The sequence below is a fragment of the Nematolebias whitei genome, chromosome 14 (genome assembly GCF_014905685.2).
Source record: "Nematolebias whitei isolate Nwh7 chromosome 14, NemWhi1, whole genome shotgun sequence".
NCBI lineage: Eukaryota > Metazoa > Chordata > Actinopteri > Cyprinodontiformes > Rivulidae > Nematolebias > Nematolebias whitei.
The window spans coordinates 10755970-10777970 of NC_056511.1; the positions used below are offsets into that span (position 1 = coordinate 10755970).

At 39.3% G+C, this 22001-nt stretch overlaps 1 protein-coding gene across 1 annotated transcript in view; it reads right to left on the reverse strand.

Moving 5' to 3' along the window:
• The window catches only part of jade2 (jade family PHD finger 2), a 263541-nt gene that overhangs the window by 34403 nt on the left and 207137 nt on the right, over positions 1-22001 (reverse strand). The gene's annotated exons all lie outside the window — the stretch shown is intronic.

Sequence of the window (22001 nt, forward strand, 5' to 3'; positions counted from 1 at the left end):
CACACACACACACACACACACACACACACACACACACATATATACTGTATACACACACACAGTTTCCCCTACCGATATCCAAGGAGGGCACCCCGCCCTGCCTACCAAAATCTCCTTTTGTTTTTTTATTATTTTTCCTTTGAGAAACTTCTCAAAATCTGACAGTTTCGGCTCCATGACTGATTTTAAGAAAAAAAAAAAAAACGAGATGCTATAGGCCACGCCCACATCACTTGTGAAATATTGTCCTTGAGATTTTAGCTGAGGGCCTTGTCCCAAAGGTCTGTACCAGAGTTTGTAAAAATCCAGTTAGCCAGTTTTGCATAAACAATATTTTCATGTTATAGCACCCCCCTATACGCCAATGTTTATCAAACTACTCCCCTAATTTTAGTATGAATTTCATTTTAATAAATATAGTGTAAGGAGTTGAGATGGGGTGGAGGCAGGGCAGCTGACCTGGGACCCGAAAGTCCCAGGCTCAATCCCCAGCCATACCCACATGTCGTGGTGTCTCTGAGCAGGACACCCAATCCCCAATTGCTCCCCAGGCACCTACATAGCTGCCCACTGCCTCACCTGGTTGTATCCCAGGTGCGAAGGGTTAAATGCAAAGAATCAATTTCGCCATTGTATGGGAATATACAATGATGACAACACATCACTTTACTTTTACTTTAAAATATATGACTAAATTTGTGTTTAGCTAGCTAGCCAAACTTATATGCCTAGGCGTATTGTCTAGGATTTAAAAAGATAATTACTTTTCCTTGGAAACGTACAATCCAAATGGTATGTACATTTTAGATGGGGCATTTTATATCAATCAAACTCAAAACCTTAGAAAACCAGTCAAAAGTTTTTATTTTGTGATAAAGAGAACAATATTTTAAGTGGAAATGGGCGTAGCCTATAGAGTATGACTCAGTATCATGCAGGGATCATACACATACAAGCCATAAAACTTTGTGACTTAACAGTTTAAGTTAGACGAGCAAATCCAAAGTCCCCAATTATAGCGCCCCCTACAGGTGAACATGTCTAAGTATTTTTCTCTGCCGTACTCACAGGTCATAGTTACTACTATGTAAATTCATCTTAATACTACTTATGGTTTGGGCTGTAGCATTACTTTTATTTATACAATAAAAATAATAACAAAACAGAACAGTTTCAAAAGGGTTCCAGCCTCTGCTTGCTCGGACTCCTAATGATACTCCTCAACAATTGCATGAAAAAAGATGCTGTTTTTGTGACATTTATTATTTTCTTTTCATCACCTTGTAAACTGTTACAGCTCAGACATCCATAGAAAATGACGGTTGACATGATTTAAATCAGTAATGTCTGATGGGGCTCTAATAATGAAGATGCGCTGCTTACTCCACACTGTTTGTTAGGTAAAGGTTCCTGTCCATCCACCTCTGCTCAGGAGGGGAAGTTACAGAGGAAGTTATTCAGACTGAAATCACACTCAGCAGCAGGGGAAGGGCTTCACACAGCAAGGTGTAAAGCCTAATTGGCTGTGTTTTATTACATGACCAGTCAGGGGTAAGTGGAGGTCTGAGGAATGTGTTTGCAGACGCTCAGCGTGCTCAGCAGGGAAGCTTTATCCCATAATGGCTTGAGAGGTTGGATGAGATAAAATTATAGCATGAGGGAACATCATCAAAATTGCGTTCGGAGCTTTAGAGTGAAACTCCATTTGGGAAGTGATGGATTTCTGGCACTAACAGTGCAAGCTCAGCTGACTGTAATCTTTGCAACCTTCCAATTAGCTTCAATTTACTGTGCTCTGGATTTACAGACTGCTGGATGATAGCAGGCAGCTACTTCGGTCTGTTCTCACAATAAAAGCAAGGTAGGCAGGTGATCGGATGAAAACTGGTTTGATAGAACCATAGCAAAGTATCTGCTGCAAGCGAGTCACAGGCTAACAGAACGCAATAAAATAAAACGCAAACAACAAAGTCCATGCTCAATAATCCAGGTATACAATCCAATATTTTTCAGTCAGGTCATCCGGACAGTTTCTTTTTTTGCTGAAACGTTTCACCTTCCATCCTGAAGGCTTCATCAGTCAAGGAAACACACAACAAAACTGATTCTTCCCCCAACAGCTTACTCCAAAGTGGAACAAACCAGTTTGGTTAGTGCTAGATGGTCTCTTTGGTACGCCCCCTCCTCCATTGCCGGCCCTCTTCCTTGTAGACAGTCATGTCAAACTGGTTGAAAACAACAAAGTCCATGCTCAGTAATCCAGGTATACAATCCAACATTCCGGATCGAAGGCGAAACGTTTCAGCACCAAAATGAAACTGTCCAGATGACCTGACTGAAAAATGTTGAAATCGCAAACAAATTAACAACACGCAAAAACTATGTCATCAGAACCACGAGGACTAAAAAGTGAAACTGTTAAATACTAATTAGTTTTCTCTGGCAAAGAAAACTAAAATATAATAAACACAGTTAACAGTCCAATAAATGGTTTCTCAAAGAGTCTCACATTCCAGCAAATAAGCATCAGAGTCCAAAAAATATTTGGTCAAGAGACGATTTACAATGGAAGCCATAAAAACTGCTCACAGAAACAGCTAAAATGTGCCTGAAGCACATGATAACATCACTAAAGTATGCTGGCAATGTAATTAAAGCCGTTAATATTCCAGCTGGAGACAGTTGCACTTAGCAATGATTGTAAACAACAAATGTGTCTGTTATTTAAAACAAATAAGTTTTATTTAGAGCATGTTGCTTTGATGTGCAGAACATTCTGTCTGTTTATGGGAACTAAAGTGGGTCATCTGGGGTTGATTCCAAGACTTAAAACAACAGAACTGCACTACAAATAAACACTTAGGAAATATTAATAAAAGCAAAATGAAAAACGATTTTAAGTTTAAATCATTAGAGCAAACTTTGCTGACACTGTGCTGGCGAGAGTTGTTCCACGCATGTCATAAGAGACGCATAAAACACAATCGCAGTGTGAAAAAACACCAACACAAAGAAGAATCAATATTTCTGACGGGAAACCTTGTGGAGATAAAAACTCCTGGATTCCTCCTGGGTGCTGTGAATGGTTTGTCTGAAAGTAAGAATACTAAAACTGAAAATTAAGTTTCTTTCTCTGGTCCTGAACAATTCTAAATGGAAGAAATCAGACATCTACAAACTCTTTATTTATCCCGCTGGTATACTTCCGAATTCTTAGAGGAAGCATGTTGTTGCAGATTTAGGCACAGAAATTTATAAACTGAGGAAAAGGGGGAACAATTGTCTGTTGGTTGGAAAATACTTCATATACATATAACAAATCCAAAAGCAACGGTTATTTATTGTAACTTTCCTTGTCTACATTGTCGAAAGTACCCAAAAATAATCTGTGCCATTGTGCAAGTTTGTCTGCACTGGCTGAATACCCATAATCCTTCACTCTGTGTAGGATGAGAGAAACACTGTGTTTATAGTCACTTTCTGTTCATGATGTATTCTACAGTATATCACTGCTTGAATGTATAGTATGAGTTAGAGACCGCGTAGGAGTTCTCAAACTTTATATACAAAATGTGAATCTGATTCCTTACTAGAGTCAAAGGTCATAACTCATCTTTCCACACCTTTTATAGAATATTTATTTTTCCCTTTCATCAGTTTAACTGAATGTTGAATCAGGTTGAGTATGGTTTTAACTTTACATAATCCTGCAGTGAAAAGAATAGCTGACAACTTTTTAAATTAGATTTTGATCAATTACATTAATAATAAATCTATTCGGTGTTCTCTGCCTTCCATGGAGGTTCGACACACCTGATTTGAATAAATGGGAGATTAACAGGCTTCTGCAAAATTTGAAGAAGTAATAGAATCACTGAATCAGGTGTTGGAGCAGGGAAACAACTAAAACATGCAGGACAGTGTTCCACGGGGGCCACTGATCTGAGGTACTATACTCAATACTCAAAGTATTGTTGAATTGTAAAAAAACAGGGTTGAAACAAAAATCCCCTATCCCAGCAAATAAAGTCCACAATGCATTGCAGCTAAGAAGACGTTTTGTGCTCATATGGACCTGTAGGAGTGTCAAAACCTGTCAAATTTTAAAACTAATTTCCTTGCTGTATAATTCATGAATACATATTACTGTTACGTATTATTAGAGTAAAAAGTATGCTGTATAAAGAAACGGTGTTTTCTCTTTAAGCTGTTAGTGTTTGACAAATATGAAGTGTTGCTTTAAAAAACACAAAATATAGTATGATCAATGTGCACAGAGCAGAAAACCACAAAGCTAGCAGCTTCAGCTATTTATTTTGCTTATTTGTCTTGGAGAAAAGTCCTTAAAATCCATACAGCTATGGACTGGTGTAATAAATTGAGCAACAGTGCCAAAAATGGCCTAAAGTGGATTCTGAAAGTGTTTCTTTTATTTATTTATGAAGATGAGCCCACAATAATGTTTTCTCTGGCTAATCAGTGGATGAGTGAGCGATGCTGAACTGAAAAGTGCATGACACCCAACATTACGACTGCCCCTCTAAACAGTTTTGTATTTTGTTGCTTTATAATTGCAGTTTAAAGTGGAGCTGTTCTGGTTGTTTATTCTGTGGAGGGTCTACAGAGGAGGAAAAAAAAAGCAGAAAAGATAGCTGTAATAAAAAGCACTTAAAGTTGAGAAGTGTTTTGCTGTATAATAGTGAAAAAAAACATTCATCCTTGTACGTTTTCACCAAGATCTTATGTTGACACTTTTCATACAAACGCTGCAGAAACTCAGTCCTACACACAGTAATGATATATTTTTTACGTTCTACAAAATGCTCTATTTGAGTTGACAGCCTTGACAGGTTCTCAGAGGCTATTATTAAAATGGACCTAGGAGGTGGCGCTCAGCGTTGAAGAGAGGCTTTACGATCAAGTTGTGTCAGCTGGTTCCATTTCTGAGACCCTACTGTAAAATATTAAAGACCTGGGGTCAACCGGGGGCCCCTCTATCTCTGCCATTAGTTATTGATGCACTCGTGTCTGTGTGTAACTTAGCTAGTGAGCCTGCAGGAGTGAGGGACTGAGCAAAAATAGTGAAATGACGTGAATATTTTCATGTGTGCAAAAGTGGAAACCCATTTACGGATGCACACATGCAGAAAGATAAAGTACGGCACAGCTGTCACAGAAACGAGTACTAAAGTTGCTTAAATGTTTGCATAAAATCGCAACTTCAATGCGCAGATAAATGCAGAGGCCTGTGTGGATCAAAGCTCATCTCTGTTCCAACGTGTGCAGTTAATTTCATGCATATTCATGTTTACATGTTTGTGTTTCACGCATGATTATTATACGACTGGCCATCTGCGTCAAACATGTAGGTGCAAGTAGACGGCTAATCCTCAACGTATGAGGGCGCATATGTGCTGCAACGTTACTCCTTTTGTCTTTTCAAAGCGATGCCAACTCAAGGTTTAACTTTCTGTGAATTATTTATCTCTGCAGCAGCCTTGGCACCTGATCTGGTCAAAAGTTTGAAAATATGTAACACACACACACACACACACACACACACACACACCTTACATGTATATATGCACACACACACACACAGAAAGTGCAACAACACACTACCGTGCAGAATTATACAGCCAGAGCAGTTATAAATATTTATACCTCTCTTGCCTCATATTTATTTCATCCTGCAGAGCTCATATCAGAGGGGCAGCGTGAATGTGGTGATATCCAGAGAGGAGGAGGTGGTGAGGGAGAGAAATAAAAGTGATGAAGGAGGAAGAAAGAGGGAGAAAAATTCTGAAGTGTGTTGTTTTACAAATTAAGATGAAAAGAAAAGTTTGTAAACTAGACTCAAGTGCAACATGTGAAGCAGCTGGAACAACAGGAACATTTGTTTAACAAGCATCAATACAAAATAGATAAAGGCAGATTTACAGACGGAAATAAAAGAGTTGAAGTTGTTCAAGTGTGACAACTTCTACCAATCAGTCTAAACTGCAAACATTAACGTGCACTATTTGAGCTGGTCTACGGCTCAGATGAAAGGTCATGAAAAACTGGTTTTTCAGACTGCCTGGAAAAGTCTGGCTGCCAAACTTAACCGACTAATCAGGAAATGTCAGAGAAAATCTGTCTTTGACTTTTAAAATACAACTACCTCAGCAGATGTTTCATTTTCCCCCAAAGAGTTGAAGAAAAAGTTTCATGTTGCACCCAAAGATGCCTGTACTGTTACGAAATAGACTGAAGTAAAGCACGCAAAGAGGTGCTGAATTTAAATGATGCAAAAGCTCTACCTTGATGCCAAAGAATAGATCTCTATTTCTGTTTAGCTGCAGGAAAAAACCCAAGTTAAATACTGTATTTTGTATTTGTACTCGGATTTTGAATATTCTCAATGCTGCTCGGCTGCAGGCAGTTTGGTCAGAGATTCAGAGAGGTTTTGTTGGCAGCAGCTAATGTAGCTTCACACTGCTCGCCTAAGGACAAGATGAGGAAAGAGCATATAATGCATACAAGATTGATTTAGCTGTCGGGATGTCACCCAATGGATTGTGGATTGAAAATAAGAAAGTTCAGGCTTAGCATTTGGCCTCTTGGGCTTTTGCCTCTAGAACTGATATGTAAAGGATGAACAGAGTAAAAATCTGTATCGACTGAATTTCACTTGAACTTACCAGAGCATATTTTGATTCTAATATATTTAAAACTGGTGCGTTTCAACAAAAGCACTTTTTTTTTTTCATTTTTAGATTGTAAGAACATATGCTGAGCATTTAATCTCATAATTTAAAACGGGAAGACAAAGTATTCTGCTGTTAGATGTGATCAATCCAAGAGTTACTTAAAAAGCAAAACCATAACAACTGACTTCAAACAACTTCCCATGAAACAGTAAGGTATGAAGATTTCCCATGACTGAAAGTGTCACGAACTACAGCCAGTGTTTCTGATCAGTGCGCTGCAGAACCCTCTCTGAAAATTATGCCATAATTCAACACACATTAGGACTCAGAAGATTGTTTTTGTCCAGCCTGGTTTCATGTTCCACTTTCCAGGTGTACCCACTTGTCACTTGTAGCAGAAAAATAAAAACAAAAATCCAAGATCTGAACCAGAATTCACAAAAAATACTTTACAAACCAAAGCACTGAATATTTTATTTGGTCTTTAGTCCCTTTAGTAAAACACATTCAAGTCAGGCCTACAATGCCTTTTTCTTGTCTTGGTGTGGTTTACAATTGTATATATAGTTTCTAAAGTGCAGAAAAGTCTAATTGATTTTGAGCTTCTAATAATACTGTATATTTGAGCAATTCTTTATGTGGTTAACTAATGTTTTAAAAACTAAATACAAAGTTACTGTGCCTCATCGTCAATATTTGTTTAGTACTGCGGCCGGCTGGCTGCACAGATCAAACGTCATCACTTCATCACATTATTGATCCGCGGCACTGTTTGCTTTTTCAGGTCGGTCGTTTCGCCTCTGTTACTATCTCACTTCGTGAGACAAAGGGGCATCAGAGACAGCCCCACTTAATGCCTTAGTACATTCAGAAGTCACATATGGCACTTTGCCACTGTCTCAACTCTCATGAGTTCCACACCACACTGCACCAGTTAAGGGCCTGCCCACTTAGCCCGGTTTATGGGACCGCCTTGTTTGAGGTTCCAGGCAGACTGCTACGAAGTTCCAATTTTGATGTAAGCAGACAGCATCCGTTGATTGGCCAGTGGAGCTGCATCACTGGATGACCCACCCAGCAAAACTGCAAACTACATCTGAACTGCCACTTTCTCATCGTGTTGACAGATGGCACCACAAGAAATGAGCGCAGAGAGATATCGGAGATGAAGGTGCAGCACGGCTACACCCGGACTTATAAGCAGTGCCGGGAAAAGCTAACGAAATTTAAATCAGATTATAGGTCGATTAAGGACCATGGTACGCAATGAGCGGAGTGGCTCAAACACAATGACCTCCATTTTGCATCGACTATCCCGCCCACAGAACAAGGAAACAAATCATAGTGACAAATCACCTACACCTGAGAAGAACTGATAAGACGAGAGCTGAATGGAGTTGCACTTATCAATGGCAAAGCACCTATAGGTGGCCAAATGGCGTCTAAGTCACAATCTAAGCTGTTTTGTGAAAAAAAAACTTAAGGGAGGTAGAGACAGAGCATTACCAGCCCTTGGCTGCTGAATTCTGAGTGGGATATTTTTTGACACATTTTATGGTAATGCTCCAGGTCAACCCCACTCCACTCCTCATATGGTTCTGTGATGCTGGCTAATCTTGTGTAACCTCACATCCTCATGAGACATGGCCTTTTCAATTGGTGCATTTGTGAATGACCAGCTTGCCTTTACAGTCATATCATGGTTCTGTTTTGTGAGATGAGTTTTTTATTCTAATGGGGAGGTCTCTGGGAAGCAACTGACTTTTATGCACTGCCTCAAGGAACTGCACTTTAACCTTGGCTTAATTGTTTTTAATCTCAAGGTTGCAGCTTTTGAATACTATTCATTTTTCAAATTTGCAGTTTATTAATGTAATTTGTTTACAGTGGCGTAACAAAAACTAATAAATACAGTAAAATCCATGCTCAATAATCCAGGTATACAATCCAACATTTTTCAGTCAGGTCATCTGGACAGTTTCTTTTTTTTGTGCTGAAACGTTTCGCCTTCGATCCAGAAGGCTTCATCAGTCAAGGAAACACACAACACAAACTGATTCTTCCCCCAATAGCTTACTCCAAAGTGGAACAAACCAGTTATGTTGGTGAACTGGTGACAAAGAGACCAATTTATCACCAACATAACTGGTTTGTTCCACTTTGGAGTAAGCTGTTGGGGGAAGAATCGGTTTTGTTGTGTGTTTCCTTGACTGATGAAGCCTTCTGGATCGAAGGCGATACGTTTCAGCACAAAAAAAAAAAAGAAACTGTCCAGATGACCTGACTGAAAAATGTTGGATAATAAAGACAGTCTTGACAATGAAAGGTTCAAATGAATAATCTGCTCAATCAAAGATACACAAATATTTGGTAATAAATACTGATATAGTAAACAGCTCCATATAAACTTGTGTATTTTGTATTTGCTTTCTTTGTACATGTACCTTGGGAATTGCAACTTATTTCGTAGAAACTCTCGACTGTCCCTTACATGCATTAAGTTTTAGACATGGTTCACCATTTGTATTCCCAAAGTGTATGGGCTTGGCATAATTAGGGGTTTCTGATCTCTACTTGTACCCTGGAAGGAAGCTCTGTGACCTTGTGGCAAAGCAATATCAAAGGGTAGAGCCAAAGGAGCAGCTCTCTTTGCACTTTGTCGCCTTAGGCCTGAGTTACACAGTCGAGCTTGGCATGCAGCATTTCAAACAGCAGTGCATCTCAACAGGCGGTTTCTAGCAGAGTAAATGGAGCTTGAGGCTACATGAAGGTGTAAAGCCTGTTCTTGCCTTTAGCTCACACAGAAATATGCAGCGAGCCTTGTAAGCAGATCAAAGAGGGGAGAAAGAGAGCATTTTTACATTTACAACAAAAGCTAGGACTTATTTCAAGTTTAACCATTTAAAGTCCAAAATTGAGTTTGTGAGACGCTACGGTCTACTGGCACACAGAACCAGAACAGACACTACGTGTAGGTTGTCAGTAGCTATGTTTACATGGACATAAGTAATCGGATTAAACGGCCGTTCGGAATAAAAATGCATCATATATATTTTTATTTTATGTTTTCCTGTCCGCTGCGCTTGTTTGTTTCTATTGTACAGCACTTTGGTTGGTCTTGTTGCTGTTTTAAGTACTCTGTAAATAAATTGGTATGGTATGGTATCATGTAAACGCTCCGTTCAGGTTGTTTTTTGTTTATTCAGCATGATCCAAAAGAATTTGGAATCGAAACGAAACGGGTGGTTTACGCCGATTCAGAACCCGAACGGTGTCCATGTAAACACTTAATCTGTTCTTTTTTTTTCCGATCGTGAAAAACTGACGTGAGTGCACATGTGCGACCTATGTCATTTCCGCCTGGCTAATGCTAATAATATTACCATGTCGGGGAAGTAAAACTGGTCGGTGAGCGACAACATTTCTACTTGAAACTTTGAAAGAGCTTAAAATGATCTGTATCACCTGTAGCTCAGCCAGGGAGTGCAGTAACGTCTCCACGTCATTTAAACCTGTCGCGGGTCTATTTTGGGCGCTCAAGTTTGTTTATGTTCATCCAGGACGTAAACCGGAAGTAGAACTTCTTCTTCTGTGTTTTTTTAAGGAGAGTTTACTACTCTGCACATGTCAGTACTTCTGTTCAGAACAAAGCCCAATGCATGTAAATGCTCGTCATGAACAGATTGTGCCCATGTAAATGATACATTTGAATGATTTACTCTGAAAACATTTCAATTCGGTCAAAGAATTTTGTGCATGTAAACATAGTTAGTGATAACATCCATATACGGTAAAAGATCACTTTTAGTGGCTATTTCCTGCTTCGTGTTGCCTCTCATTGGGACGAGCAAGTATGCAAATGCCCGTGTTTACACACACGCTTGTCTGCCAAATGTCTCATGAACCTGGATTTTAACACAATTCTCAAAGTAATCATCGAACGTATATTTACAACAAATTAATTTTTAGAGACATCAACTTTAGCAAAACACAAACATTTTGCTATCACTCAGTTTTACTGATAATAATTTAAAATTTGTTATGGGGAGTAGCTGAGGGTCATCCTTAACACATATCCTGAGAGCTAAGACTGAATTGAATCTTTGTTTAAAATGTTGGAATCGACTATTGGAGTTAACTTTGTCTGTTAGCTAAATATCTAACTAACTACAGCACAGATTTTAATGAAACTCACAAAGCAGTCTTGGGCTGTACCTCAACAAGTAGTTAACTTTTAGAGTCATCCAGATTCAAGATGGTAACCACAGCTAATCAATTTTAGCAACCACAAAAATGGCTGTAACGTCAGTTTAACATAAATTTAGCTCAAATTTCATGTGGTAGTAGTTGAGAGTAATCCGTAACACAGCAATAACAGATCCAGCAAGGTTTTTGTTTAAGATGGAAGGTGGTTCCAGGGAATGTTAGTTTCACGGATTCAAGGTTTTCCTCTAAATATTTTTGGTCATTTGCATGACCAAAATTAAAATAGCTGGATGTTTCTTTCATTAGCTATAGTGAAAAAAACAAATCTACCTGTAAAAACGCAAAGTAGTCCAAATTTCTATGATTCATTACATTTGAGAAACTACAAGGTGTCAAATGTATTTCACAAATATTAACGTAGAGTTCAGTTACAGAATGACCAGTTTGTTTGTTTTTTCAGGGGTAAAGCAATCAATGTTCTGATTGTTTCTCAAAACTGTATACACTGTAATCCCATCAATCAAAGTTTGGAACATACGGGAAGTTTCTCTGGAGAATCCATCTGCAAACATGAATGTTGGCCCAAATTCTGCAGCAGAAACGTTGTAAACTTACACAGTGCAAGTTTATTTAGAAAGCAGCTTATCATATACAGCACAGAGGTTATTCAGAATGCTTTACAGGCAGGAAACGACCAGAACGATTCCCCCAGGAGGTCACATTACTCTACCTTTCACATCTGGAGCAAATCTAAGCCGACTTCCAGGTCGGTACTGGATGTACAACATAGACCTGGATGGCTGGGAAAACACTTAAAGTGTCTGTTGAATGTTGAGATATAAAAGTAACTTTTGATGGGACACAGAAAGAGACCATGTCCTGGACCGCTCTGAGTAACTCAAAGCATCTTGGAAGCAGCAGCAGCCTGAGAGAAAAGGACTGACAGCCAGTATTAGGTTTGGAGCAGAGCTGTGTGTGGGGAGCCAGGTTGATGCTGATCCAACAGGGCGCGTCTGTCTGCTGCATGACTCGGTTCGTCTGGCCCGCAGCAAAAACCACCTTCTTCAGCTTTGTGTGTCAAGTATGCATGGAGGCACAGCATACCTCTGTAGGTGTGTGAGATTAGTTAGTTTACACGATGTCTGTGCCACGTTGAGAGCACGTGTACACAGTAGGAAGGTTTATAAAGCTGAAAAGTGATGATTCTGACGGATTCTGTACCCAGGGAGGCAAAGCATCAGAGTATGTTTCCATGCTTCTGTCCTCCCTCTGACCCATTTTAACTCTGCCTAACATCAGAGGTGGTTTCATGCCAGATGAGTGGTTGGGCAAATGTACAACACCCAGGATGACGGGGGGGTTGAAGAGCGTAAGGAGATACGTCTGCATAAGTCACATGAATGTAATGAACTGAAAATGAACCATGAGAGGTGAGCCAAATGACTTATCCTGCTGTTTCTCAAGAAGTGTTGGCTTCTAAAAAGAGGAATCACTTTGTGGGGAGGCTGCAGGGAGAAGTCGTGCAGTAAATTTTAAACTTAGACCAACAACAAAAGCTGCATGCACAGCTGTAATCATCTTGATTTTGTCTCACAAAATAAACCAAGATGGTAAATTAATGATTTCATTGTAGGAAGATTGAGATCCACTATGTTTGTGTAGATTCATGCTCATCCAAGTCGTGATAATCTTGAGGGTAGAAGGCGACTGAACTTGTTCTTGTTTCTTAAAGACATTTCCCCTCTCGCCCAAAAAGGCACTCTTCCATCCTTTGAGTCATTTGGGTCGTTGTCCAAAAAGATTACTTTGAAGTGACAACGGCTTAAACAAATCACAGAATAGACAGGTGGGTCAATGAATTATGTGACTCCAGTGACCCTTTGACAGTGTTTCTTTTAGGTTACTGGCTTTGGGAGGGTGCTCGTCTTGTCAGTGTTTGTCGACCGCGGAGGCGTTAGCGGGGCTGCTACAATCTCCGCTCCCCGTCCAGAAGTAGTGGAGCTGTTTGCAGTGGGGGTGGGGGGATTTGGTAGGCAGTGCGCCCTCCTTGGATATTGGTAGGGGAAACACTGCAGCAACTGTCCCAGCTACGGACCCATAAACGTCCTATCCCACTGGGCTGACTGTTGGTGACGACAGTTGATGAACGGCATTTGTGAAGGAGCCTCCAAAATGTCTTGTGACATCTGTGCAAGTTCTCGGTTTTCTTTGTGCGAGTTGCAGAACCATGCAAGTTCACGTAAATAGTGACAAATTTTCCATTAAAATAGTGAGATTTGTCACGGATGTTTCAACCCATATCACTTTTGTTGCCAGCGTTTCCAACCCATCTCAAGAGCACTAAAGCTGTATTTTGATGCATGCGCTCTCCTCTGACAGAAAACTTGTCAAGGTATTAATTATTTAAAAACTGATCCTAATTTGCTCATCTTCACTCAAAAGTGTACTCCTAAAGATTAAATCAAAAACTTTGGGGCTGCTGCCAAGGTGGGTACAAAACCAGCCAAAATAAGAATGATGAGGGCGGAGGTGGAAAACGAATAACACCACAACTTGGAATAAATTGTTGCAGGTTGTGCACATGACAATAAGCCATGGTTTTCAAACAGTGGCAGCTTGAAATGCACCTGCACAGCTCACTGGTTGCACACAATCAGAAGTTAAATTATAAATTCATGATTTTAATGTTTTATTCCCCAATTGTGAGCCACCGTCTCGTCTCCAACAGTCCCATCACAGCGAGATACCGCCTTTAGAAGACCTTCGGAAAATCAGAAATCTAAGTAAATTTAACAGCTGTCAGATGTGCTTCTTGGATAACTTTGCATAAAAATGACAGTTATGGAAACATTAATTCGAAGAAGTGTCCAAGTGGTTTTGTTGTTGAGTCATGTGTATCTCACGATTTATGAACTGCAGATTTGTGTAAACACACTGTACACATTGCAGTTAATTCACTGATGTTGGTTCCTTTTACATCACAAAAAGTCAAGTAAACCTCATCAGCCAAGAAACATTTTGAGTCTAGAGGAAAAATTTAAATTTATTCTGTTAAATCTTAACTCATCTTCTATTATAACTCAAATGTCAGCCTGTTGTGGGCTTATATTTCCATCTTTCTTCACCTCTAACCTTTCTTGAACAGAAGAACCAGGGGGAGATTTTTTTAAATGTAGCATATCCACTAGTGGTTTAATGGTACACGTGGGAGTATTGAACCGTTTCGGTAAGGTATGTTTGGTTCGGTCCATGTGCGTACCGTTTCGGTTATTTTTTCACTCATTAAATTTTATTAACGAGAGATTATGTGACACGGAACTAACGTTCCTAAGCGTGTTTCAGCACGGCGCTATTTATTGTTGCATAGTTTTGCAGCACGCGTAGCATTAGCAGCCTAGCATCTCGTTGTGGTCTCCTGTTGGGCAACGTTATGGCTTTCTTGTTAAAAAACAAATCCAAAGCTTTGTGTCGACGTTGTTTCACGGAGATTGGATCTGCAGCAGCAACACGTTTAACTTGTTAACGCACTTGAAACGACATCATCCGAACGTGAACGTCTCCAGAATAGCTGCTTGATTGGTGCAAAGACCGATAACAGCAGCATTTAAACAACCTTTATTATCAGGTAATTCAGATCAGGCCAAAGCAATAACACAAGCTGTAGGATCCAAAAAAGTTCAATCTGGTCCTCTGGACATTAAACAAAACCCAAAAAACAAAACAAAGCAAAAAAATGTAGAAACGTTTAGTCTCTCATCCGAAAGACTTCCTCAGTCTGAGGTGCTGTATTCAGCTGTCTCTTAAATAGCACCTTAGGAGCTCAGAGTGGATTGTTTTTTTTTATTTTTATTTTGAATGTCCAGAGGACCAGATTGAACTTTTTTGGATTTTTCTATCTGGATTATCGAGCATGCATCAGGACAAGCTGTAGGAGTTTTTAAAGCTATGGATCTATGTCCATATTCTGTTGTTGATGTGCCGACTTTAAAGTTATTGAGCCCTGCTATGACATCCCATCACATCAACACTTCAGCCAAAAAGTTGTACCAGCACTTTATGAAAAAGCTAAAACTGATATTGTCAACAAGTCCTCAAGCCCAGATTAAAGCCCTGTCCTGATGATGATGAGTGAGAGATTCAACCACCTCATAACAGAAATGATGGCCGTTCAATAAGAGGTATTGTTATTTTATTATTATTATCTAATTAACATCTTTAATTTAAAATGATCATTTTATTAACTCAATTTTGTTACCTCTGTGTTGTTTGCAGTCTGAGGATGTCACAGAGTTCCTCTTCAGAGAAATCATCCACCAGATCACCTCCAGCTGAGATGTCTGATGACTGAACTCTTTTGTGAACTTTTCCAGGAACAGGAAGTAGCAAGTCCCTTCTGGAGCAGGTCCAAGAAGAAGTTTGTGAGTACAGGGCTTCAGGGTGCCCTTCCCTTGAAGCTACTCTTCTTTGGTGGAAAAACAATAAGGCCAAATACAGCCACACTGCAAAATTAGCAAAGCTCTACCTCTCTATTCCTGCTATTGTTGCTAGTGAGAGGATTTTCTCCACTGCTGGAGATATTCACTGCAACTAGATCTGCACTTTTGGCAGAAAATGTGTATAAGTACTTCTTTTTGGCCAAAAATTTAAAACTTGATTAGTTAAATTGTAAACGGTCTGTTGCTGTTTATTGTTCTGGTTCTGACTGTTGTATTTATTAAGATTTTTATTATTGTTAGTAAAGTTCATTTATTGTAAAGAGTGCTGTTTATTTAAAATATTGTCCAAATGGGTTGTTTTTATTTATTTTTATATAAACGTATTGTTTACATGGCATATTTTCAAAATAAACATTTTGTAAGTCTTTATTTAGGCTTTTTTTGTACTGAAAATTAATCAAACCGAGCCCTCCTTGAAACTGAACCGAACCAAAATGTGATTTAAGCGTACCGTAACGCCCCTAGTCTCCACAGAGATCGAACTTTCCTCCCTCTGGTTTGTGAATACAGTGTACCAACAAAACGTACCAGATACATGCTGCTTCAAAACCAGCAGCTTAATTCTTATTGCTGCACCCCATTCACATCTTCGATTATTAAAAAAAAAAATTGGGGTGAGGGTATGACTTCCGTTACCTCTCACTATAATCCATAAATATCCATTATTCTAATTAAATAGAAGTTCTGTTCTTAGTCTGCACTGGCTGCTTTTAGAGCTTAAGGAAAAAAAAGGAAGTTACATAAAACAAACAGTTAATGACAAATTTCTTTTGCCGTCGTTTCCTTAAGATGACGGTTTAAAAAGAGTAGTTTTTGGTTCTGCTTAAGAGAGGCCTCCTGGGTGTGGAACGGCTGACCTGCTGGGCTGAACGTTCTGCCAGGAGAGCAGAGGGGAGGACACAGAGCGGCACTGTGCCATCAGACGCTCTGCCAGCCTTGGCTGCAGCACCAACATGCTGACGGGTGGGAAAAGACCGTCTGGAACGGTTTGATTCAAGCGGTTTTAAATATGAAAACATGCAGGCGGAAATGAGAAATGAAAAGTAACTTTTTCACACCTGCTTTCCCTCCGTCACCTCCAATTCGCCTATAAATCAGGTTCCACAGTCTGAATCACCAACCTGAACTTCTTTTCATCAACTTTTTTAATTCTAATTTCTTCTTTTAATCTTTTTGATTAAAAACCTACCTCTCTGCAGCAAGACTTCAATTCAATTTAAACAGTATACAAAGCTGTAATTCTCATACTCTGCTCAAATATTAAGGATGGCTTGTTCCATTAATCCCTGACAGAAACACACTATTTTGTTGTTCTATCTGTTCGAAACTAATGTTTATGAGTAATAATTGTGATCATTTTCATTTACAGTTTGTATAAATCAACGTTTTATTAGTTTGCATTTGGATTTAGTTACCAAATTTAATTAAAAAAAAAAACAAGCCGGCATTTAAAATGATGCTCAAGTTTTATTACAAACTTATAGTTAATTGAATTAATATAGCAAACAGTACCCTGTGAACTTTATAAAGACATGGGAGATGATCGATATTCCTTTGGAAGAGTAAACAGATTTTTTTGGCAGATTCTTTTATTTCTCTGACAAATACGGACTCGTTTTTCTTTTCCACAGCTGCGCTCCAATTAATCAAAACAAAGCGAGCCTTTTCACAATATCTAAAACTTAATCTGAGTTTTGCTTGGATTGGGGGTTTGGCACGCTGATAAGATACTATCCCTGTCTTGTGTTTCAAAAATCTGACAAACACAATTATCATCACGTTTGAGGGAAATCATAATGTTTAGGAAATTGTTAATTTTTTTTATTTTTACATTTGTAATGAAGCATGAGATAAAAACATCAATACCACCCGTGCCTGAAGCCGCAAAACTGGATTAAAGAGATTTTAGGACAAACTGTTGGTTGCATCCATTGATTGAACAAATCAGCAACACCTCTAACCCTAAACAACATTAACTGATTAAATAAGTGAATTAGAGTCACTCAGTTTCAGGCAACTCTAATTACTCCAATTGATCAGAATTGGCTTATATATATATATATATATATATATGTATATGTAGAATAGAAAAAAATCTTGTGTAAACTAAAAACAAATCTTCAGCCCGACCAAAAACAAGTCACACCCAGAAATCACTGTGACGTTTAACAGCTTGCTTACACTCTCCAATCACTGTGCCACACATCGCCCCGACATGTTGCACGTTGACTGGATGAGTGATGGGGGGGTGACAAGAGGAGGAGGAGGAGGGTGTTCTGGGCAGCACTCAGGAGAGGAGTAAAGAAATAGAGAAGGCTCACCAGTGCATTAGGGACAGCACGGTGCAATTCGTTCCATTGGCAGCACTTCAAAGAAGGAAGAGGAGGGGGATAATCTGCCCCAACGCTAGCCCCCCCCAGAATCTTCCAGCACCATCCCAAAAATGTACGCGCACACACACGTTCACAAAGCAGCAGGCTGAAGGGGCTCAATCAGAGGGGTCTGATTGGGTTGGGGTCTGGGGAGGACAGAAAGGCAGCGGAGGGGTGGGTGGGGATTTTTTATAGTTTGACAGAAAATCTGAGATGTTCCTTCTTCACATACTTGTAACTCAACCCACAAAAAATACTATGTCGTTAAAGCAAAACAGTCCACTGTTGTAGAAAAGGGTCATATTTACTGTAAATCCAAAGAGGAACAAACAACTAAACAGGTGTAACATTTTTTCACAGAGCAAATTCACAGCAAGCTTTGAGGATTCAGTAAAATATGGATGAGCATGTATGTGATCAATAATACCTCTGAATCCTACAGGTCAGTCAAGAAGGGAGGCAAAGATGAAGTGTTAATAAACTGTAAAGGACGGGAGGTCCAGATGACTTAAGAGCAAAGAGGATAGATGAAGTGAGAGAGCTTGTACAGCGTATCGACAGCCACTAGCATCAGAAGCAGCGAGCAGTCGACACTTGCTCGGCCAATATGTGACCGCGTGGATTTCAATTGTGCCAGCTGCAAGGATAATCAATTGTGCTTTCACCCTCTGAGTCTGTGGCTCAATCTGAAGGAGCCCGATTCAACAACACTTCAGTATGTACGATGCCTTCAAACTAAAAAAAGAACAGTAAAAATAGACAAACACCAAAAGCACAAATGTTACAACTAGCATCCACATCTACACAGATTGTGTTTTGTGTTGACCGAAACCAAAAAGTTGCCTCTCATAGTGGTTTAATTTTGTTCATCCCATGAAAACACAACTTGGTTCAGAGTTGAAACCTCTCGTACACCACTTGTGTTTTGATCGAGTTGGAATCAAATTGCATGTAATTAGATGTGAGAAGGACCTGATTGTTTTTCTACATATTCATATGTACCATATTTTTCGCCCTATAAGTCACAGTTTTTTGCATAATTTGCATGCTCTGTGACTTAAACGCCAAAGCAACGCATTTATGGATTTTTTCCATATTTATAAACCAATTTTTGGCTGAGATATGACGGTTTTCATTCATTCTGACTGAAAATATTGAACACTACCATTTTCATCTGCTAGATGGCACCAGAGTAGTATGGCATGCCGTTGTGTTACGTAGTAGGTAAAAGTGGCTATTATTGACACAATCGGCTTGCTACAGCCTTCCACCTTCATCCAGCTCGCTTGGAGCAACAGTCAAATCCTCTTCATTTCGCTGAATGCTAAATGCTAAATGCTAAATGCAGCTGATTGGACCATCAATGTGCATTTATTAAGCAAAAGTTAAACTGAGACACACCTTTACTATAATTTCGAGCAAACAAATAATTGTTTTTAAGTGTTAATCTTGTTAAATTCTTGTTGAAATGCTCCCGTGCACGCCCCAGCGGTCGACGTTTGGCAGCCAATCGATTTTTGGCACAACACCATATTAAACAGCAGCCTGAACATGAGTCTGTTGTGAGCAGATGGGTATGAATTAAGGATGTCTGTCAACAGATCAGCTTAAGTGTTTCACATTGACATTTTAACTTCATAAATGTGATTAAAGGCGTTTATATTCAGGAGCAGTAGATTTTAAGGGTTACCAGTAGAGGTTCTGCGTGTCTGAGCAGCCTTTGGATGCTAAATCCAGGTTGAATGAACCGTGTGTAAAGTTCATGCAATGTCAGCCAGTGTTTTTCACACACTTAACTTCCACCCAGAGATGCATTGCAAACATATTTTATGCTTCCACTTCCTCCATGCAATTGACAACTTTATTACACACAAATCATTCCTGCAGGCTTTTGCACCCCCCAAAAAAACAAAACAAAAACAAAAAAACTATGGCAGGACTGACAGATAAACCATCTAACTGATGCAGACACGTGTTTTCTCGGTGTCTAACATGCTGCCAGGGCTACTTTAAATCAGCTGTTTAAGCTTTATTGATGGGATAAACTGAGCTAACTTCAGAGGCTTGAAGTGGTATGGTTCACCTCACAAACCTCTCATCAATAATGGCCGGTCTGCAGGGAGAAGAGTTATGGAGTCGATGTGCACGCTGACTGGTCAGGAGGTTAGCAGACCTGCAACAATCAATAAACCCTGGCCACTGGAGGCATGAGAAGGGAGGCTTCCATTACACAAGTATAAAAAAAACAACTACCCCCACTGCAATGTTTATATCATTTAAAGTATGTTCTTTTATAATTAATATTGACATTTGCATACAGTAGTTTGTTATTGCCCATTGGCAAAGGGAACACTGTTTACATGGACATAAGTAATCAGATTAAACGGCCATTCAGAATAAACATGCGTCATGTAAACGCCCCATTTTGGATTATTTTTTGTTTATTCAGCTCGATCCGAAAGAATTTGTAATCCAAATGAGAGTGGTGGTTTAGACAGATTCATAATCTGAACAGTGTACATATAAACATTTAATCTGATCATCTTATTGTGATTGTGGAAAACTGACTTGACTTAAAATGTGCAACCTGTTTACCTCACACATTTCCACCTGGTTAGATGTTAATATGTCGGGGAAGCAAAACTGGTCGGTGAGCGACACAACGTTTCTACTAGAAACTTTGAAAGAGCTCAAAATGATCTGTACTACCTGTAGCTCAATCAGGGAGTGCAGGAACGTCTCCACCGTCATTAAAACCTGGAGCGGGTCCATTTCAGGCGCTCAGTTTTGTTTACGTTCATCACGGAAGTAGAACTTCTTCTTCTGTGGTTTTTTAAGGAGAGTTTACCACTCTGCACATGTCAGTACTTCTATTCAAAATAAAACCCCGCTGCGTGCAAACGCTCGTCGTGAACGGATTGTGCCCATGTAAACAATACATCATTTGGATTATTTAATCTGAATACATTTCAATCCGGTCCAAGAATTTTGCACATGTAAACATTGTTAATGTCTTTACCTGCGTGTGTGCGATCGCTTATTTGTAGTTTTAGCAAAATATTTCATGAACCAGCAGATTGATTTTAACAGGACTTTCAAAAAGTAATCAATGGACATGCACCTACAACTGATTAACTTTTGGAGTCAACCCAATTAAAGATGGCTGCCACAGCTAACTGGCATTAGAAAAAAACAAAACAAATGATAATTCAGTCACTTTTACAAATGTTGCTCAAACATTGGTGTGGCAGCATCCGAGTCATTTACAACATACTAAGCGTGACATTTCATGATATTGTGTGAGATGTTTGACCAAACCAGCTTCAACTCTTCAACATAAAGCTTTTAGTCTAAGTCTCATTAATCTAAAACACTGGCATAAGAGGCGTGAGAGATGATATGCGTTTCTTCAAGGAATGCTTTTAATTTAAAATTAATTTGTCCACTCCCAGATTGAGTGCAACCTACATTAATACAAAACAATGAAAAGAACTGGTGAACTTTTCTTTTTCTACTCAGAGTTTACTGTGAAGATGAGTGTGTTTAGCTGGAATGGCATGAAGAGGTGAAGAATTGGTATTTATAAGCCAAATAAACTCTGGATGATTCTGGAAGACACGAGCATTCCTCCCAGCTGAGACAAAATGGAAAAATAAATCCTCCAGTTTGCCCCTTATTTACATTTCACTCTTTTTTAGTTTTTGTAGAATATGAAGTCATTTGGTTGTAATGCAGCTTCCTAACTGCCTGATGGCTGCCCTGCTGTGAGCCAAATTAAATCAACTGAGCTGAACCAAACCAGGCCAAATGCACAAACAGCAACGTGAAAAAAATCTAAAAAGGAAACTGGACAGTTTGATTTACAGCACGCTGACAGAAAAAAAAAAAGACTGATTTAGTCTCAGGAACCAAATACCACAAGATACTATTTATTTTAGATTGTTGTTTTTATACCAACTATTTGTTAAAGTAAAAAAAAGAAAAAAAACCTGCAGAAGTCCAGATCGCCTGTTCTGTGAAGACGTTCTCAGAGCAGAAAGCCAATCAATTATCAGCACCACAAACATGAGAGAGGTGTAAGGTTATACTGGACACGATCCATCGGAGAAACGGGACAGTTGTTTGCCTGCTCCGTGTGAGCCACGACACTGAAAGGGAAATTTGTCCCTTTCTTAACACCCTCAATACTGAGATAATAGTTCACAGGAAATGGAGATTTCTCAGGGGCACACTTC